General features: G+C 40.4%; 1 protein-coding gene across 2 annotated transcripts in view; it reads left to right on the top strand.

Annotated features, from left to right (window-relative positions):
* rbms3 (RNA binding motif, single stranded interacting protein) overlaps positions 1-18,095 on the top strand; it is a 253,939-nt gene that overhangs the window by 57,384 nt on the left and 178,460 nt on the right. The window lies entirely within an intron of this gene.

An 18,095-nucleotide genomic window follows, 5' to 3' on the forward strand; every position in this document is an offset into this window, starting at 1 on the left:
TATGGCTGCTTGTGTTTAGAAAACGTTTGTGAAGTTTGGTTTATTTTGTTAAATGAAGCCTGCGAGCTCGTCTGCTGCCACACTCACATGGCACACTCTTTTCACTGCAATGTACTGTTTTTTTCGGCACGCTGTGATGATTATGACAGTGTACTTATGCTTTCAGTGCTCTGCTCACTCTTTTGCTGCCATGTCTGCTGCCACACCGCTCACCTGAAAGCCGTTACGTCACTTGCTGCTGTTGCTTCTGCTGTTCTTGTAACATTTAAAAAAGTTTCATCTTCACCGCCTGTAGGCTCTAAGTCTGCGTTTCTCTTGGGGGGAAAGTCATTATCGTCACTTTCCACTTCCTGCTGGGCTGATCTTGTGTGAAGTGTCAAGGTCAGAGACTCCAAAGATCAACGCTGCACATTTTGTACATTCACATACACTAATAATCCATTCCACGCAAATTGGCTGACTAAAATGAGAAGGGTTTTGTGTAAAAATATGTTTACATTCCTTAAGCTATCGGAAAAAAATATTGTTTTGGTATTGTTACTGAAACTCAGGTGTCATATGGGCACTCGTAGAAATATTTTAAATGATATCCAGCTAAATGATTGTAAGGATAAATCCTACTACAGTTTTAATTGTGGTGGTTTCAAAAACACATTGTTATGGAAGCTGATGGATTTATGAAGTAATTGAAATGAAAACCTAAAATGAATGACTTCTCAGCTGGCTAGCCCGTGATCTAACTATATAGTTTGAAGAAAAAAAGTGTGTAAATCCATTTGCAGTGAGTTTATCTGTCTTTGTGTTGCATCACTGTTTAAAATACCCTTTCTAGTTTGAGACATTCGAGGAAACACATATTGGGTGTATCACAAAGCCAGCAGACTAGAGTTTGATAGTGTAAAAAAATCCGTGAATGGATTTGAAACAGACAACACACTTCTGTATATCCACTTTGTTGTCCTGTGAGTGTTTATGGTTTTTTTTTGGATGTTGGTAGGCCACACTTCTCACACAGTAAGCGCTTAATCGGTTTTGGTCACAGATCACTATGGCGTCATCAAACGCTTGCCCTCATCTTGACCCTCTACCCTCAAACCATAGAAGACTCCGCTGACTTTAACTGGCCTGCTTTCATGGGACAGTGGGGACGGTTGTTTTCTTTTCAGCAGTTTTCATTTCGTCCCTGCAGAAAGCAATTTCTCCCCCACTATCATGCTTTTGTCCTGTGCTGTTACGAGTCAACACTTTGGCCTCAAGGAGGATTCACAGTGCCTAGAGATGGCTAATCCAGACACTAACAGTAAACAAAGGAATGGTTCCAGCCTTTGAGTCTGCCTTGTGCTTTTTTACAGCTTCTCATATACAACACATACTGTATATGGAATAGACATCCCCACAATTCACAAACAAACTGATAGACACCCCTCTCTTTTTACAATCTCTTCCTCTCAAACACCCTCCCCATCAACGTCATTGTTTTTATTGCCTCCCAAAATGCTATTGTAATTTCAGACATATTAGATGCAAAGAATGCCCAACAGAAAGGGAAGAAAAACAGAACTGATAGCTCAGCATGTGTCTGTCCTCTCGTCTGAGAGAGGTGAGTAAATAAAGGAAACGAGAAAAGCGAGGGAGGATCCAGCAGAGATCAAGAAGCTTTGCCCCCAGTGAGTTTGTAATTACAATGGAAGCGGATACATTTCCACTCTTAATATGGTGGGATGAAGATCCCTCAGGGGGGGAAGATGGTATGACAAAACAGCAGTGGAGAAAGTCATGTAGAAGTCAGGAGATGTGACAAGAAAGAGAGTCAAAAAGAGAGATTGTGTTAATTCCTGAGAATATGCAATGCTAACTCCTGCAAAATACTTTTATATACTATTTCCTTTGCCAAATACCTTTTTATGGAAACATAATTGCTGCCTGGATTACGTTCACTGTCAAACTTTTTTCCAGTGTGACATCCTTAAACTGCACACTACCACTACTCGAGGTGGATGTTTGGCGGTGCTGAGCACAGGACATTGACAGTTAATTTGATTATACATTGAAAAAGGCTCTAGGAATGGCAATGTCGGCAGGTCGCTCCATTACTTTGGTTCAGGCTGAAATATCTCAACAACTATTGGATGGATTGTCATGACATTTTATACAAACAATATTTGTAGTCCCCAGAGAATATAAGCTGCTTGCTTTGGTGATCCTCTCACTTCTCTTCTACTGTCACAATGAGGTTGACATTCTTGGCTTTTAGTGAAATGTCTTGACAACTTTTGGATCAATTGTTGTGAAATTTGGTACAGATATCTCAGTGACTTTGGTGATCCCTTTACTTTTCCCCTAGCCACATCATCAGATCAAAATTCAACTTTGTCTAATACTTTGGTTTGTGACCAAGTACCTGCAAAACTAATGACATTCTCACCTGTACTTTGTGTTTAGTGCTAATCAACATGTGTTAGCATGCTAACACACTTAATTAATATAGTGAACATGGTAAACATTAGCTGTTAAACATAGTCATAGTCATTGTGAACATGGTAGCATGCTGACATTAGCATTTAGCTCAGAGCATCACTGTGCCTCACCGTATGTATTCATGTTCATTGTATTCAATAATCCGTCTAAGCTTATTTTAAGTTTTACTGAAAAGAAAAAGATGTGGACACCAGGAGAGACAGACAAACGGAGGAAACAGTAGAGAGATACGGAGGAGGGGGAAGACAGATAGTTGGAGAGAGGAAGACGCAGGGGAGGAGACACGTGCTGTGGTGAATAAAGGATGCCAAGCGTCTCACCTCATATCAAACCTTGCTTCTCTCTCTGTGCTATTAACCAAACAGCTAAACAGGTTAGATAACAGCCGTGGTGTGTGGACCAGCCTTCAGGTACTTTAGTGTAATAAACCCTGACAAGCTAATGATTACACATGTTGTTATTGGATTCCTTACTTAAAGCCACATGAGCTGCAAAGACTCCTATAGCCTCTGCATCGCGTTATGGATTTTTCTCGTCTATGGAGAATTGATCACAAGCACAATGGCAAAGAAAAGGAAACATGCTGTGTAGGTACTTTCCACTAATTGGTGTGACAGAACCCATTTATGGGTGATGCCAATAATGGTGGACATACATATGTCAGGTGAAGTGTAGACATTGTAAATTGAGTTTCCACTCTGCTCGTGGAGTGTTGCTCTTGGGATATTTGATGTACAGCCTTCTAGCTTTGAGAAATGTTCTCTCTCTCTTTGTGTCTCTGTCTCTCTCTCTCTCTCTCTCTCCCTTCCCCCCAAAGTATACTTTTAATGAGCTAATTCTTTTCAGTGCATACGGCAGAGCACACAACTCCACTGCAAATATTCTGAATTTCACTAATAGTCATTGTACTTCCTGATTTTTGTTTTACCTTTTTTTGAGAAGGGTTTTAAATTTCTATAGTGAAGAAGAAAATGTGCAAGTTAATGTGTTTGTAACAAATGATATATGTTTGAGTGTTTTATTTTAATTAATAAGTTTTGTTTCAGAACACAAGCGCTGTTCCACATTCTCTCCCCACCTGTGTGCTTCCCCTACCTTGATTTACCTGTACTGAACCCGCTGAACACCTGACTCTTTTTGACTGGGATTGCTCTTGAGGTAATCACACATGTCTTAGTGTCAGTAACCGTTTCCTACGGGAGCAGTTGAGTTAAATTGGATGATGATGGGGGTGATGGTTGGCTAGTTTGGCTTCTGCATTGAGTCTTGGATTCACTGCGAAGAGATAAAGTGAAGGAGGTAATACTCTCTGCCTACCTCAACATCTAAAATTGAGATGTTCTTGTTCTTTGTTCTAGAAAAATGTGTCCAAAAAAGTTGACTTTGTGACCCCTGAGCTCCAAAGTTCTTCATATCCAAATGTTTTCAACACGTCAATCGTCTTGGTCCTCACAGTCCAGATGTTACTCATGTTTGTGATAGTGTTTCATTATTTTGCATGCATGCATGCGTGGGAATCATGGTCTTGCGTTTGTCCTGGCTTAATAGCTGTATTGGACTTTTTAACTGTATACAACTGGGAGGAATTGCATTACCAACATGGTTATGTTCAGCTAATTGCATCCATGTAGTGCGTTTATAACCAAGTTAATCAGAGCTCATGCTGATGTGAGTGTGTATGTGTAAGGGAAAGAGCTGAGGTCCTTTGGTCTTGTTGTAACATGATATATCTGGAAAGACTGAACTCAAGGGCCAGCCCGCATTGCGTCTATGTGCTGCTGCAGAGTTCATCTCTCTTCATAATATACAGATAGAGACACACACACACCTACACATGTACTGCAGAGGACAAAACTAGCTTTTCTCTCCTCAAGGATAACAAATACTCCACTGCTGGGGAATTGGGGCAAGAACTATTGGCTGGCCAACCGTTTCCATATGTTATCCTTTTGTATTGGAAATTCTCATCTTATCAGCCATAGATAAGACACATTTTTCCTCTAATGAAAACATTTGAGTGGGTTATCAGTCTTTTGTCTGAGGACATGGACATCCCCGTGAACCCTTCATTTTAATCTGGAGGTGTCGCCTGAGCAAACTCCGGTTGTTCCCTCATTAGACTTGCAGAGCACACACTGGCCAATCATTCAGTCAATACAAACCTGCTAGTAGGGATTCCCGGCACATCTCCAGATTCACAAGGTCTCTGAAAAGTCAGAGAAGATGCAGAAAGGGACGTTGCAAGAGTGCGAAAAAATAAGTGATAACCAGAGAGAGAGAGGGGAATAGACAGAAGTAAAAAAAAAACAGGGCAGAAAGTGAAAGAGACAAATGGGTATTTGAGTATTATCATATCCCTGATTGCAAAATGCTGCTCTACTGCTTTACAAGCAACCAAAACCAGGATTTAACTACAGTAATGGGACTGTGTTTGACAAGAATAAGTAAATTAAAGATAGCAATGAAAAATCATCACATTTCCCAATTCTTAAGGTGTGTAGTTGTGATATAACTCCATCCCACCAACTCACCTGTTCATCGATCTCTCTTTGTGAAGCCAGGCTTCTGGCACAACCCATGATGTTGTGATTAGCCTAATTAGCCATAACTCACAAACAGCCATTCATACAGGCTGACAGATGACACAGTCATTTAGCTGAATGAATGGCCTGACTGCTGGCAGCGGGTGAGGGCGAGTCCTCTGGCCGATGTCCTGCACAAGGCAGTTGAGTTGAATATCTGTAGATTGCCCAGGAAAGCGAAATGGTCAGACCATTGAGAGTGAAGACTGTTACAGACAAAACTGATTTAGATGAACTGTGACCATCATAAAACTCCCTGTGTATCTTTTCTTGATGCATTCGTCATAGACATATTCTATCCAAGACAAGAAGAGTTAAAAGATGAATTCCTCATTGCAGAGGCAGCAGATGCCGATGTGTACTGTACATGTGTGGAGCGGCTGAAGGAGCCTCGTGGAGACTTTGTAATGAAGTACATTAGCTTACATTTTAGAGTCTGAGTCTCTTTCATCAGCCCTTGAATGAAGAGCATTGCTCATTCCCCAAATACTGCAATGATTCATCTTTGCCATGAGCTAGAATGGGCTTTGTCTCAGTAATTAATTTAGCTCTCGGGACAGCAGTTGGAATGAGTCGTGTCTTCAAGGCCTAATTAAAAGAAGATTGTCAAACATATTCTAGGTCACACAGCTCAGAATCTCCAACCATTTAGGAGGGATTTTCAGGCACCACCACCTCGTCCTTCGTGGACCATTTTGCTGGCTGATAGAGTGGGTGACAGAGTGAAAAACAAATGGTTTTATTTGCTTTGTTGATTTCTTCAGGCACCACTTGAAAATTGAGACACTACATGTTTTGTTTATTATTGGCTGCTTGAGTCAATAACTCAATCCACTTATTGAAATCATTAAGAAATCCTTTTTGTGGAAAATAGAAACATAGAAAATGGTGAACACTCAGCTGAATGAGAATGTAATTGTGCATGGATACCTTGGGTTTAGGATCACTTCCTCTAAAATTGTGATTGGAAACACAGATATTGGCACCACATTCATCATGACATATCAGCTTGAGTAGTCATTTTATTGAACCAGTCAGACCGACAGACTGACAGGCAGGAAGTGTGTATCTTATCTGTCCTCATAATGAGAATCAATGACTTTAGTTACAGGCACAGAATGGCTCTAACAGTACACACACTTACACACACACACAGGTTCTGAACAATTAAGCGCGAGCTGTCGGGCTTAGTGCCTGGGTCCATTGTAAGCGCTCTAAACCTGTTAGACTGTGACAGACCATTAAAAGGCTGCCAAGGCTTCCTTAATTTGCTTCAACAGTGCACACTGAGGCAGAGTGACTGAGTGCTGTGAGTGTGTCTCTGTGTATGAATGTGCATTCACTTCTTATGCTACTCCTTAGCCCCCCCGCGACCATCCCTGCCACCTCCACAGCAACACTAAGACACACACGCAGTTTGACAGCATCAACACCATCAAGTCGCTGCAGTATATATGCCTCCATTTTTATTTTGGAATTATCGTATAATGGCCGATTTTTGTTTATTTAGGCAAATGCATCAAACCATTAAAACTCCTGCCAACACTTATGTGTTTCCTGAGTCAGTATATTCTGTAAATTGTTTGTTGCACAATGTAAACAACAGTAATTATCTTTGCATTAGAAGGCATTGCTACAGTAAAGCTGGTATCCTCAGTGCGTGTCAGTTTATATATTAATTACTATAATGCAGTGTTGCCATCACCGTAGATGTTCTCCATACTATATTAAGAAATGATCAGTTTTTTGGGCTGCACTCGTCCTTATTGACACTGGCAGTAAAATCTGGTAAAAACAGGGAAGTGGAAATTACATGTTTCACACCACATTTGTATTTTCACGCTTTGAAATCAACAGCATAAACCCAGTAGATCACACTTTTCCAGCTTTTGCAGTGTTTGATTCAAATAAATCACTAGTTTCCGCAGAACCATCAACTGCCATCTTGGCTGTAATGCAAATACACAAAAGTTACATATTTTAGCTGAAGCAATTCAATAAGAGTAATGAACTATAAATATAAGATCCAAGTCATAAAAAAACTAAATGTACTATTGCAGCTGATTGGAGTCTGACCAAATTAAATGGTCACAATGACAAAGCACATTGTTTACCAGTACTCCAATCCAGTTCAGAGGGGAAACCTTGTGTATTTGACACTTCTGAATGAATGGTTTTTTGGCGGATGTTTCACCTACCAGGCATTTCCTGTCGTGACCAGAGCTTGGCGTTCTCCACCATTAGGAATTAAAGGCCCTGGGCCACAGGATCCTGAGCGCCAGACCACAGGAATATCCAGAATCTGACAGAGGTTCCAAGCCTCTGCATGTTTCATTTCCTATTTCACAAGAGCGGGCGGCCCATGCAAATTCCTGGCTGCGGTATGCCACCAGTCTTCATTTAGCAGCGGTTCGTGGTTGATATTAGATGTTGGACACAATGGGAGATGTTAGAGGGTGGATTAGAAAGGGTGCTGGCAGATCTTACAGGGATTTAAATGGGTGTCTTCTCTTGTTCAGATCATGTGAACTGTCATATTTACATGTCACTGCTGGCTTAGTGCTGTTACGTGGCCATGTTTAATGGCAAATTTGAAGCGTTTCATCTATGAAATCACTCTTCAGCAAATCAGTTTGCACCTGTTACTTTCTGTGCAGGTGATTAGTCAATGACAGGGCAAGGCAGGAGAACATAAATCACACATCCTGAGCCATAGATTTGACCTTAATTCATAATGTTTCACTCTGATCATGCCCTGGTTTTCGGCTACACATACAGACACGCACACAGTCACACACATTAACATCCGTGCACAGATGGGTTTTCATATATGGCTGCCTTGGGCTGTAGTATTGGCTTTAAAAACACCCATAACATCTGTAAAGCATTATGGCTGATTATACTGGTCCTTCATTGCAATCATGCAACATGGGCTGAACATGAACCGTATGGGAAAGAAAGAGATGATGAGGCCTCTACTCTTCTGATGAAGGGGTGAGGCCCATGGCTACATACACACAGGAACTCACCCTAACACATTAATTTCACAAAATCAGATTGTATTGTTTATATTCTAGTGAGGACCTTACATTCATTTCTTAACCCATAACTCTAGCCTGAAAAACCCCTCTGTAAAATAGTTGAACACAACTACTTGTGATGTACATTACATTTCTGGCTCCATTTTGATCTTTGTTTGTGTGTATATTTATATATTTAATTATGACAAGCCAGATGAATCTCATGAGTGGATGACTCTCGTCTTGTTGCGATGTAAAACATTAATTCGAACGTTGCATTGTGGTGTTAGTTACACAGAATCAAAGAGCAAATGCTTCTTTCCAGGCTCACAAACTTGCAGCAAATGCAGCTATTTGCAGTTAAAGAAGAAATACAACTATTTTAAATGATGTTAGCCACATCAGTCCACTTAGCTTACAATGCACTCTGGAGACTTTGGTGTAAGTAAAAAAAAAAGCTACCTCATGCTCTGAACTCTCTGTTTCAGGAATACTCTCTACCTCAATCTCTATCAGATTAATCAGGTGGGGCATTGTATTTTACTGTGCCACAACACTGAAAGTTCATCTCTGTGATTTCAGTTGTTTGGAAGTAGGCAGGGTTTTTCCTGACTAGAAATGAGGCGAGGGTGGTGCCACAACTGTGAAGTAACAGTGATTTGTACATGCTTTACATAAATAATACAATGATTCTGTTTAAAATGTAGTAAAACAATAAATAATATAAAGGCAAGTTGTTACAGTATGGTAAACTGTACCATACTAGAAATACCCGGCAATACAATCCTTTGTCAAGCTTGTTATAATCAGTTTTTGTTTAGTCTGTGCCAGAGAGGTGTTAGACACTATTATCCTTTAAAGAGGCTGTGTGTGCTTCTGTTGGATTCTATTATACTGAAAGCCATTTATATTTAGTCCAACTGTCCTTTTATCTGCTGCAAGTACATGGATAGAACCAGCAGTTAAGCAACAAACTGGATTAGTTACTTGGCCAGTCATTTAGTCAGCAGCTAACAGGGAAGCTAGTTATTAATTCTTCCCAATGTGTCTCTCAAGGCCAGCCCATTGTCTTCCAATTTTTGCTTTTCTTACTTCTTACTATTATACCACCTTTGTGTGTTTTTCTGACTGTGCCATTCCTCACCTGTCCACCAGGTGCCCTTGGTGTGCTCCGCTCTGCAGCACACCTGTGGCTCATCTGTTAATCAGCCCTTTTCACCATCCTCACCAATTAGTGTACATGCAAAGGGTACATGGACATTTTAACTTGTCACAACAGGAAGAGCACAGTTGTAACTAAGAATATTAAAAATGTCTCAATTCTAGCTGACTTTACTGCACAATACAATGTGATGCAGCAATCAGTAGTTATTAATTACCCGTTTTTTTCCTGCTATAACTTTCAAAATGTTTGCTGTAAAAATATATAAACATTTTACCTTGATGTTCCCAAATTTACACATGATATCCCAAAATCCCATGAGGGGGTTACCATAATCAACTTTTGTCTAGCAACATCCCCAGTCTGAAAAATAAGGACCACTGTCATCCAAGTCTCTGAACACTTTCTCCAGAGTATAAATCCTCTTGATTTAGGCGACAACATGGCCTTTCCACAAGCCAGACATTACATGTATGGCTCAGTAGTGGTAAGGATACATGTTTCTGTTGTGTAAGGAGCACTGCAGCATCAGTACTTTGTTAGTGCGGCTAAATACATTTAGACTCGACTCTGAAACAATACACCACTTTTTCCTATGTGTATAAATTTTAAGAACAAGCAGAAAATGGAATTAGAAAAGGAAGAATGACTGAATCCATGATTCTGTTACTGTGTCAGGTTTTGCCGCTGAGCTAAGCTCCAGGGGTATTTTTGATTTATTTAACAGCAGTGTTGTTTTTGAAAGTTCCACTGTGTGTTGTTTTGGCAGCAGAGACGCAGCGCTTGAGCAAGTATTGTTGGAAGAAAGAGCTTGATGGTTCACTTCTCTGTTGGCTCGGTTAAGCCACGTACAAAGACACATAAACTAAAGACGTTCATTTTGTTACTGCCATAAAATAGTGCAGTTTAATAGGACAAGGACCACAAAGTATTTGGCCCTCAGTATTGACAAGTGTGAAATGTATCAGCTCTTTTGTCACCTGTTCTCAAAGAGTCATTTAATACTGTTAGATTCCTTCTATGCATTTACTCCAAATGTAGCACACTCTGTCTCCTCCATCCCTCTAACAATAAACGGTTATTTGTTGTGTGAAAGATAAAACCTGTGTCTAACACTCTCCCTCCATTCGTCCCCTCCCAGCCGTCAGCCTTGGTTGTATGAAAGGTGGAAGGTTTGTTGGAGCCGCTTTGCTCCATTTAGTTGGTGCACTTTGATGACTTCAGTACTACTAATTATAGAGGCGCCGCCAAGGAGGCAATCTCAAAGTGCATCACCCTGAAAGTCTTACACACTGATATCTAAATGTTACCCAGTGGAGTTGCAGCATAATGTGAATGTTCTTAATCATCAACTATATGCTTTCTAGTACCTCAGTGCCATCTGGCAGTATTACACCATACAAATCCCATCATAATGTTCCAAAGAGTGTATTACATGTCAGATATGCTACCCATTTTGAGTTGCACTATAATAAGGTTAATAAAGTTAGCTAATGAAGACATGTACAGTGTTCACTTGGAGAATCATTGTTTCATCAATGAAATATTGAGGCATAAAGAGAAGTTTGTTTTAGTTTGTACTTAGAGTTGACAGGTGTCCCAGCCTATAAGAGTTAGCTGTGGTGGTTGCTACTTACCTGTCACTCATTCATTTTATCCGGGTTCCTGCCCTTTGTCCAAATTTGGATTTTCTAGGACCAGTTACTCCCAGGATCGTAAACCAAACGTCCAAACAGCATTGCTTAAACCTGCAATAACAATTGTTTTTTGGGCCACTTGTGGAGAATTTGTAAGCAAAGAGTTGCCTGTTTACACATCCAGCAGATATGCAACATTAGAAGTCACTGGAGTCATTTCTGGCCACCAAACCACTTTAAGTCCATGAGTCACTTTCCTTTTAGCTCTGCTTTTGTTCTCCAACCACTGAGGGAAACATATGGCTCTTGAACTGCTAAATGCATCCACTACGTTCATCAGCTAGTTGCTAACTTTGTCTGTCTGGGCAGGTGGTGTACAGTGGGTTTATCAGAGCCTTTTCTCTGAAAAGAGCTGCCTGCTGTGGCCGTAAACAACGTTATGGGAGCGATGACAATGAATCAAGCAGTAAAGGGCGGGAAAACCAAAATAATGAGTCGAAAGATGCAGTAAAGCTCTGTAGAGGAACTGAAGTGTCAGGTGATAATTCTCTGTGAGTTCATCACTACGAGCAACCCCTTTCACATAGCCTACAGGTACTCATGTGATCTGTTGTTCATATAATTTACTGATTATTGCCACTTCAAAGGTTAATCATCATTAGGAAGAAGCTGTTGCAGTAGTTGAATGAGTGAACGTGCCATGGCAGGTGGTTGCCTTTGTGGTCAGGGTCAACGGCCTTCACCTTTTTACAGTTGAAACAAAAAAAATGATCAGAATGGGAATTATGAATAGAGCAAATTCTCATCACTTGCTATTCTATGCCTCTGTGTGTTTTCTGTTATGTTAAAACAAATGCATGAGCAAAATGTCTTGTCTATTAATTCAGTGTTATTTTGTCCTGAAGCCTCTCTCTCTCTCTCTCTCTCTCTCTCTCTCTCTCTCTCTCTCTCTCTCTCTCTCTCTCTCTCTCTCTCCCTCTCTCTCTCTCTCTCTCTCTCTGTCTCTCTGTCTCTCTCTCTCTCTCTCTCTCTCTCTGTTTTCTTTGTCTCCTGGGCTTCATGCTTTGCATGCAGAGGATGAGACACCGGGGGAGGTTAAGAGAGGAGCTGGAATGGAGTTCTGCTCCATTTACCACCCTGAAATATTCCTCTTAGAACGACACACTCTGTTTTCTCTCTCTCCTTACTCTCTGCACTATTTCTCACTCTGCCTGTCCCCTCCCTCTCACTTCTCATCTCTGTGTGACATGTGGTCATTTCACTTCATTCCAGGATGGCTTAGCAGTGCTTTAAAACATTGCCGCTGTCCTCCCATCCCATCCTGCTCAATTGCAGGCGGCATTGAGCTTCATAGGCCTATACGGATCTGTTCCTGCTGGCTATAACTCTTTTCCCAATCTCCAATCTCTATCTGCTGCAGAACCTTCAGCACCTTTCTCTATCACTTCACCATAAACAGCCCATAAACAGTACCCACAAACATACATACACACACCGTCAAGTATACAAGCATCTTCTTGTTTATGGATGGTTTATGCTTAGGATTTTTTAATATAAAACTGTCAAACTCTTATGGATAAAAGTAGCACACAGGAGCACTGACAAGAATGAATGACTTTGCACTTAGATCTATTTAGGGCATTAACACAATGAATAAAACAAAATGCACATGATACACTCTGAGTGCTGTGATGAAGCTTTGATAGGCCTCTTTCCATTTCTCTGCAATATGAGTTCAGTTCTGAGTCATCTCTGCCTTTTCTGTGCAGTCTGCTGCCTTCTTCATATTCTAAACAATGTAGATTTTGAATATTTTGGCTTAGCACTTCCACACGGGAAATATCTATTGTTTAAACTCACACTCTCTGCTTGTGAAGCACTTAATTCCTTATTATGGAGAGATTTTCTTGGCATCATCTCTTCCTCATCTACGTGGATGTAGCTATACTGTCCTTGGCAGTGGGAGTTTAGCTGGTTCACAGAAGGACATGGCTGGCTCTCAGTTGCAGTTTATATGTTATATTAGGGTTAGCATGAGGCCACACAGGAAGTCTGATCCCTGAGCTCCACTGAAGTGTTTTCACCTTTGATGTCAGAATAACCTTGACCCTCCTTTGATCCCTTAGTTTCCTGAGAGATGTTTTGCTTTACTTACTATTTTCACACAGATGAAACACACTCACAAACACACACACACACACACACACACACACACATAAAGTACACTCACCTGTGCTCATGCCAGTGCACACATAGAGCTGCCACAGCTGTAGGCTTCTTAACTTTAAATGTAGTTTCACAGACGCTAAGACACAGACTAAATGCAGCAACATACATTTACACACTTGCATACATTCACATGTGAAATCCACTCTGGTGGGCCTCTTTTCCAGACGAAAACATTTGTAACAGCTCTGATCTTTTCTCAGAATCACGTTAATGAGGAAATGAGCCTGTCGGTATGACTTGTATATACATTTCACGTTTGGAATAGAGCTCTAGTAAGCGTACGCAATTTATTCTTTTAGGTCTATTGCCTGTCCCTCGTTTGGTGTAGTAAGGGGTGCTGTGAGTCACTTTTACTCATGCATGTCTGGTCTCATATTTCCTCCCCATTAGGCCTGCATTGCTCTCCTCTGTGTTGTGATAGAGGCTAATGACTCACTGGAAATCTGCCTGGTGTTTATCAAATGTCTCAGTGCAGGGCCGGTGGTCCGGAGTCAGTCTGCCCTTTTTACATTATTATGAGGTATTAGATAAACAGCCAGAACCAGGTGATGAGACCATCATATATGAAGAAATATAAAGAGAAGCACTCTGCAATCATATCTTGACTATATCACTCTGCTCTTTGCGCTGTGGAAAATGATACTCTCAGAGGGGGAATGTGTTGAATTACCTCAGGCTGTCATCCGTTAGTGCGCTGATAAGAATGTATTAAGAAATTGCATGTGTCAGAGATGTGGTGAACTTACACACATAATATTAAGATGTGTCTTCACAGAGTTTAGAAAGAGGGGAGGTGGGTGTAGCAAGTACATCGTTCAGTTTGTATACTTCCTGTATCTCCATGAGTCTGGTTTGCTTCTCAGATTACAATGTTTCAGGAAGAAAGCTTGAATGGATGCCAGTTACATTACAGGCCAATTTGGCTACGCTCAACTATTTACAAAGACAAAAATATACCTTATGTAATAGAAATATATTTTCAGCTTATGTTTCTGATCGGAGACTGACACTATGCTTTAAATGTATCAATCAAAGAAGTTATAACTGTTATGCAAGAGACAGTATGAAGACAAATTGAGAGTCATCCTGCACTCTAGAACCACAACAGAGGTTATCCACCCTCTTTTTCTTTCTGTGGTTTGTGCTGCTTTTCTTTTAAATAAGAAAAACTGCCAACTTGTAGACCTCATACACTGAGATATTTTAAGTTATTAAATTATCTTTTTTTAAAATTTTTTATACAGTTGGTCTCCAATTAGGCATTGATGTGTCTGCATGCCTTCAAATTTAGCAAAATTAGATTTTGCTTTAATGAAAAAAAACAACTGTATTTTTGTAGCAATACCACAGTTTCATACAAACTTAATCTGTTCTGAGTACTCAGTGATTTTCTGTGGTATGATGAACACTGGTATTCAAGCAACATCTGTTTATCAGTCTGTTCCTAATTGGAGTGATCATTACAGCAGAGCTCCTCTGACTATAGTTAACTATAATCTGAGAAAACATGGCTGAATGTTTCAGACATGTTTGCTCAGAATCTGACTATAGTTAACTATAATCTGAGAAACACGTTTTCTCAGATTGTGTTTAATTAAAGTCAGAAGAGCTCTGCTATAATCCATAATAAAACCACAGTCTAAGATGCTTGATTGATGCTAGTGTCTGTGTTGCAACAGCATGTGCACATCAACCATGTCATAGTTGGACTGGTAAGATGATGATAGTGAACGAAATGCCCTGGGGGAAACTGGTTAGTCATGCTGCATCACTAGGTTTGCAGAAAACATGTAAGATGACCTTCTGGTGCTCGGGTATCTCCCAGCAGAACCACTTCCAAAAGCAAAAGGGTTTTTCCAGGAATACGAGGCCCTGCTGTTCCCTAGCTCCACTTCCCTCCTTTCTCCCCTGCCTCCATTCTCCCAGCCCTCTTCCTCCTCTCCCACCACCCCTCCCCTGGCGCTGCGCCAGCCTTCCCTCAAATTCCATGCATCTGGTAATTTCTGGGAAACACCCATGACAGGACTGTCCAGCAGACCACAGGAAACAAAGCCTCTTGGTTTCTGCAGCAGATTGCAGAAGGCCAGTAGTCTCCTTCAGGGAGGGGTCGGGCAGTAGGACTTTCTAAGAATTGTGTTTGGATGGGAACACAGTGTAGTTCTTCAGAGTTTTTGTGTTAAGAAGACAATTTATTCTCGTTCAGCCTTTTTGTGTTGTTATTGCAATCAAACAATGTTTTCATCTCTCTTCCCTCAGGCTTTCTCCCTTTTCTTTTAATAGAGATTCGGGACATTAGCAGAGTAACTGGTGTTGTCAGAGCAGTCAATGAAGAAAAGGGCAGCTTTCAGTGCCTCGTCAGGACACTAATATCTCCATGGATGTTAATGTAATTGCAATATCTTACAATAAAGCTTGCTTTTACTGCCGTGCAAACTTGCCAAGTAAGAATTTGACTGATCTGGTTAAATAAAGGCTAAATAAAAAATACCCTACCGCTCTCTCTTGAACTGCTCTGGCTCTGACCAGAGGCCACTCTGTGATCATGCTGAAGTCTTTTTTTACTAGACTTGTCTGATTCTTTAGAGGGGAGTTGTAACTACTTAACACCTTCAGGGGCATGATACACCCTCAGCTGTCTTCCTCTTTCTCTATTTTAAAGTCTTGTGAATGACTCACTCATGCTCTCAATTTAGAAAGGGAATCAACGAGCATCAGAGGAAGGCCTCAGAACAGAGGAGCAGCAGATGGCTTTGGCTTTGTTTTATGAAAATGTTCGACAGACCCGGCTGCAAAGTATTAGCAATTATTTCTTAGTGTAGGTGTTGATATTTATAACAGCAGAGGGCCACAGTTGTAGCTTTATCTTGACAAATCAACTTGTAAATCAGATCAGTTCTCACTCACTGTGAGGAACAATGAATGCACTTTGAAATAGTCTGTGCTGTTCTCGGTGGCAAGCCCCACTGCACAATAAGTGTAGAAAGTAGGTTGAAACAATAGAAATCTTTGTAGGAATAACTTCAAACCTATCTATCTGATATTATGTAGTGAAAATGTATAAACAAGCCTAATCTATATCTCTCTAGTAAATGCGTAGATGTTGCATCAGTATTAATAAAACAAGAACAGAGAGATACTCACTCACTCTTTCTCTCTTTCCATGAAATAGTTGGCTGCATACCAGCTCTTTGTGACGTCAGTCCCACTGATTCAGACCAGAACGCTTCCATCACCACCAGGGACAAAAAACACACACACACACACATCCAGTCTTCAAGGTCTGCTGCCACAGAATGAGACACAGTGCAGACATTTATTTACAAGCAGCGTGCATTACTGCTCTCCAGTCACATTACTTGAAATTGGCTTTATAAACTAACCTTTGCCAACTCGTGCATAGAGGCTGAAAGTTCATGTCAGCCGGTTCTCAAGGTAGTTTCTAGTGTTGTCTGTAGGGCCACAGGTCAAGTTCTTTAGTTTCAAGAGTCAAGTCTCAATTCCCGGCTCTTAATTCTTAATGGTTGGACCAATGAATATTAATGGTTTAGCTGACCAATGTCTGTGAAATAGTACTCTCCTGTGTTTCCATTCTGTGTCAACTAATTTGAATAAACTTGAGAAAAAGTTAGTCAGGTTGCAGTCATAGCAAATACTCCAGAATTTCAACAATATTTTGGATTTATGTTATTACAAGTATGTGTTTGGGTTAGGCATTAACGGTTATTTTCATTATGATTTTATTCTCTATTATTTGATTAATAATTATTATTTGATCATTTGTCTACACAATGTCATAAAATAGGGAAAGACAGTGGACAATAGTGGACAAAACATGGGTGAAAATATCTTTAAACTGATCTGCTACTCTGTTGTACTCCTTATTTGAAAGTGAAAACCGAAAATGATGAGCCTTATCTGTGAAATACAGAGATGACTTTACGTGGTCGCTCAGTGGACACACACTGTTATAAAGACATATGAATCTTTTCTGCCTCTGTGCCTCCTTCAGGCTCCATCTCCCAATGTGTCTCACCTTATTTTCTCTCAGTGTCTCTCTTTCTATTACTCTCTCCATTGGCCTTTGTCCGTCCTACTGTCTTTGTTCTCTACCTTCTGCCTTTCCCCAGATGCTGAGAGTATATGTGTCTAGTTGATCCAGAGGCTGTTAATCTGGTAATCCACAATCAATATCAGCCTCGTCTCTTTCCTACAGATAAAAAGTAGCTTATCTGATAAGTATATTTTCCCCTCTATGCCCTTTCCCTCTGAGCTTTCTTTTGGTCCCCGAGATTCTTCTGCTTGTATTGATTCAGTCTGTCCACATGTGCTGGACCCTTTTAGACACATAACTTTCATAAAGAAATGAATAATTTGCGCAGCATTGTGTAAAAAGAAAGTCTTGTGCTTGAAAATAATCTGCATTGCAAATTTTTTTTAAATTATCATTTATTAATTTCCTCACAGTCGATCAATAAACGAATCATTGCAGTAGTACAGTACTTAAAATGTAATACATATTGATGCAACAAAAGTAATTAGCAATATAATATATAAGAGGTGAAGAAAGTGCATTTTCTACAGCTGAACTCGCTTATCTTGAGTGTTGCAATAGAAATGTAGAATGTAATTAGGTTATTATTGTTGAGAAGGAGACATCAGCCTCGTGGGTTTTTGTGTAATGCTCTCAAGTGTAACAGATGAAATACAAAACTAAACCCATCAAAGTCACTGGTCTATTTTCAGATGTGGAAATTGTCAAATTATAATTGTTTTCAGTCCAGTAATTTCACGGTGTAGTTTTTGGCTGCTGTCTCCTGCAGGACTCATGTCAGGTAATTTAAATGAAAACCAAGTTGATTTGCTAATTGAGTGAAAACTGAGGCTCCTGAACTTGTGGCCTCAGAGTCACTGAGATACTCACGAGGACTTAAGTTTAGTTCCCATCCATGCATATGGGTGTGTGTGCCTGGACTGTGTTTGTGTGTGT

Source organism: Enoplosus armatus, chromosome 16, assembly GCF_043641665.1.
Source record: "Enoplosus armatus isolate fEnoArm2 chromosome 16, fEnoArm2.hap1, whole genome shotgun sequence".
Lineage (NCBI taxonomy): Eukaryota > Metazoa > Chordata > Actinopteri > Centrarchiformes > Enoplosidae > Enoplosus > Enoplosus armatus.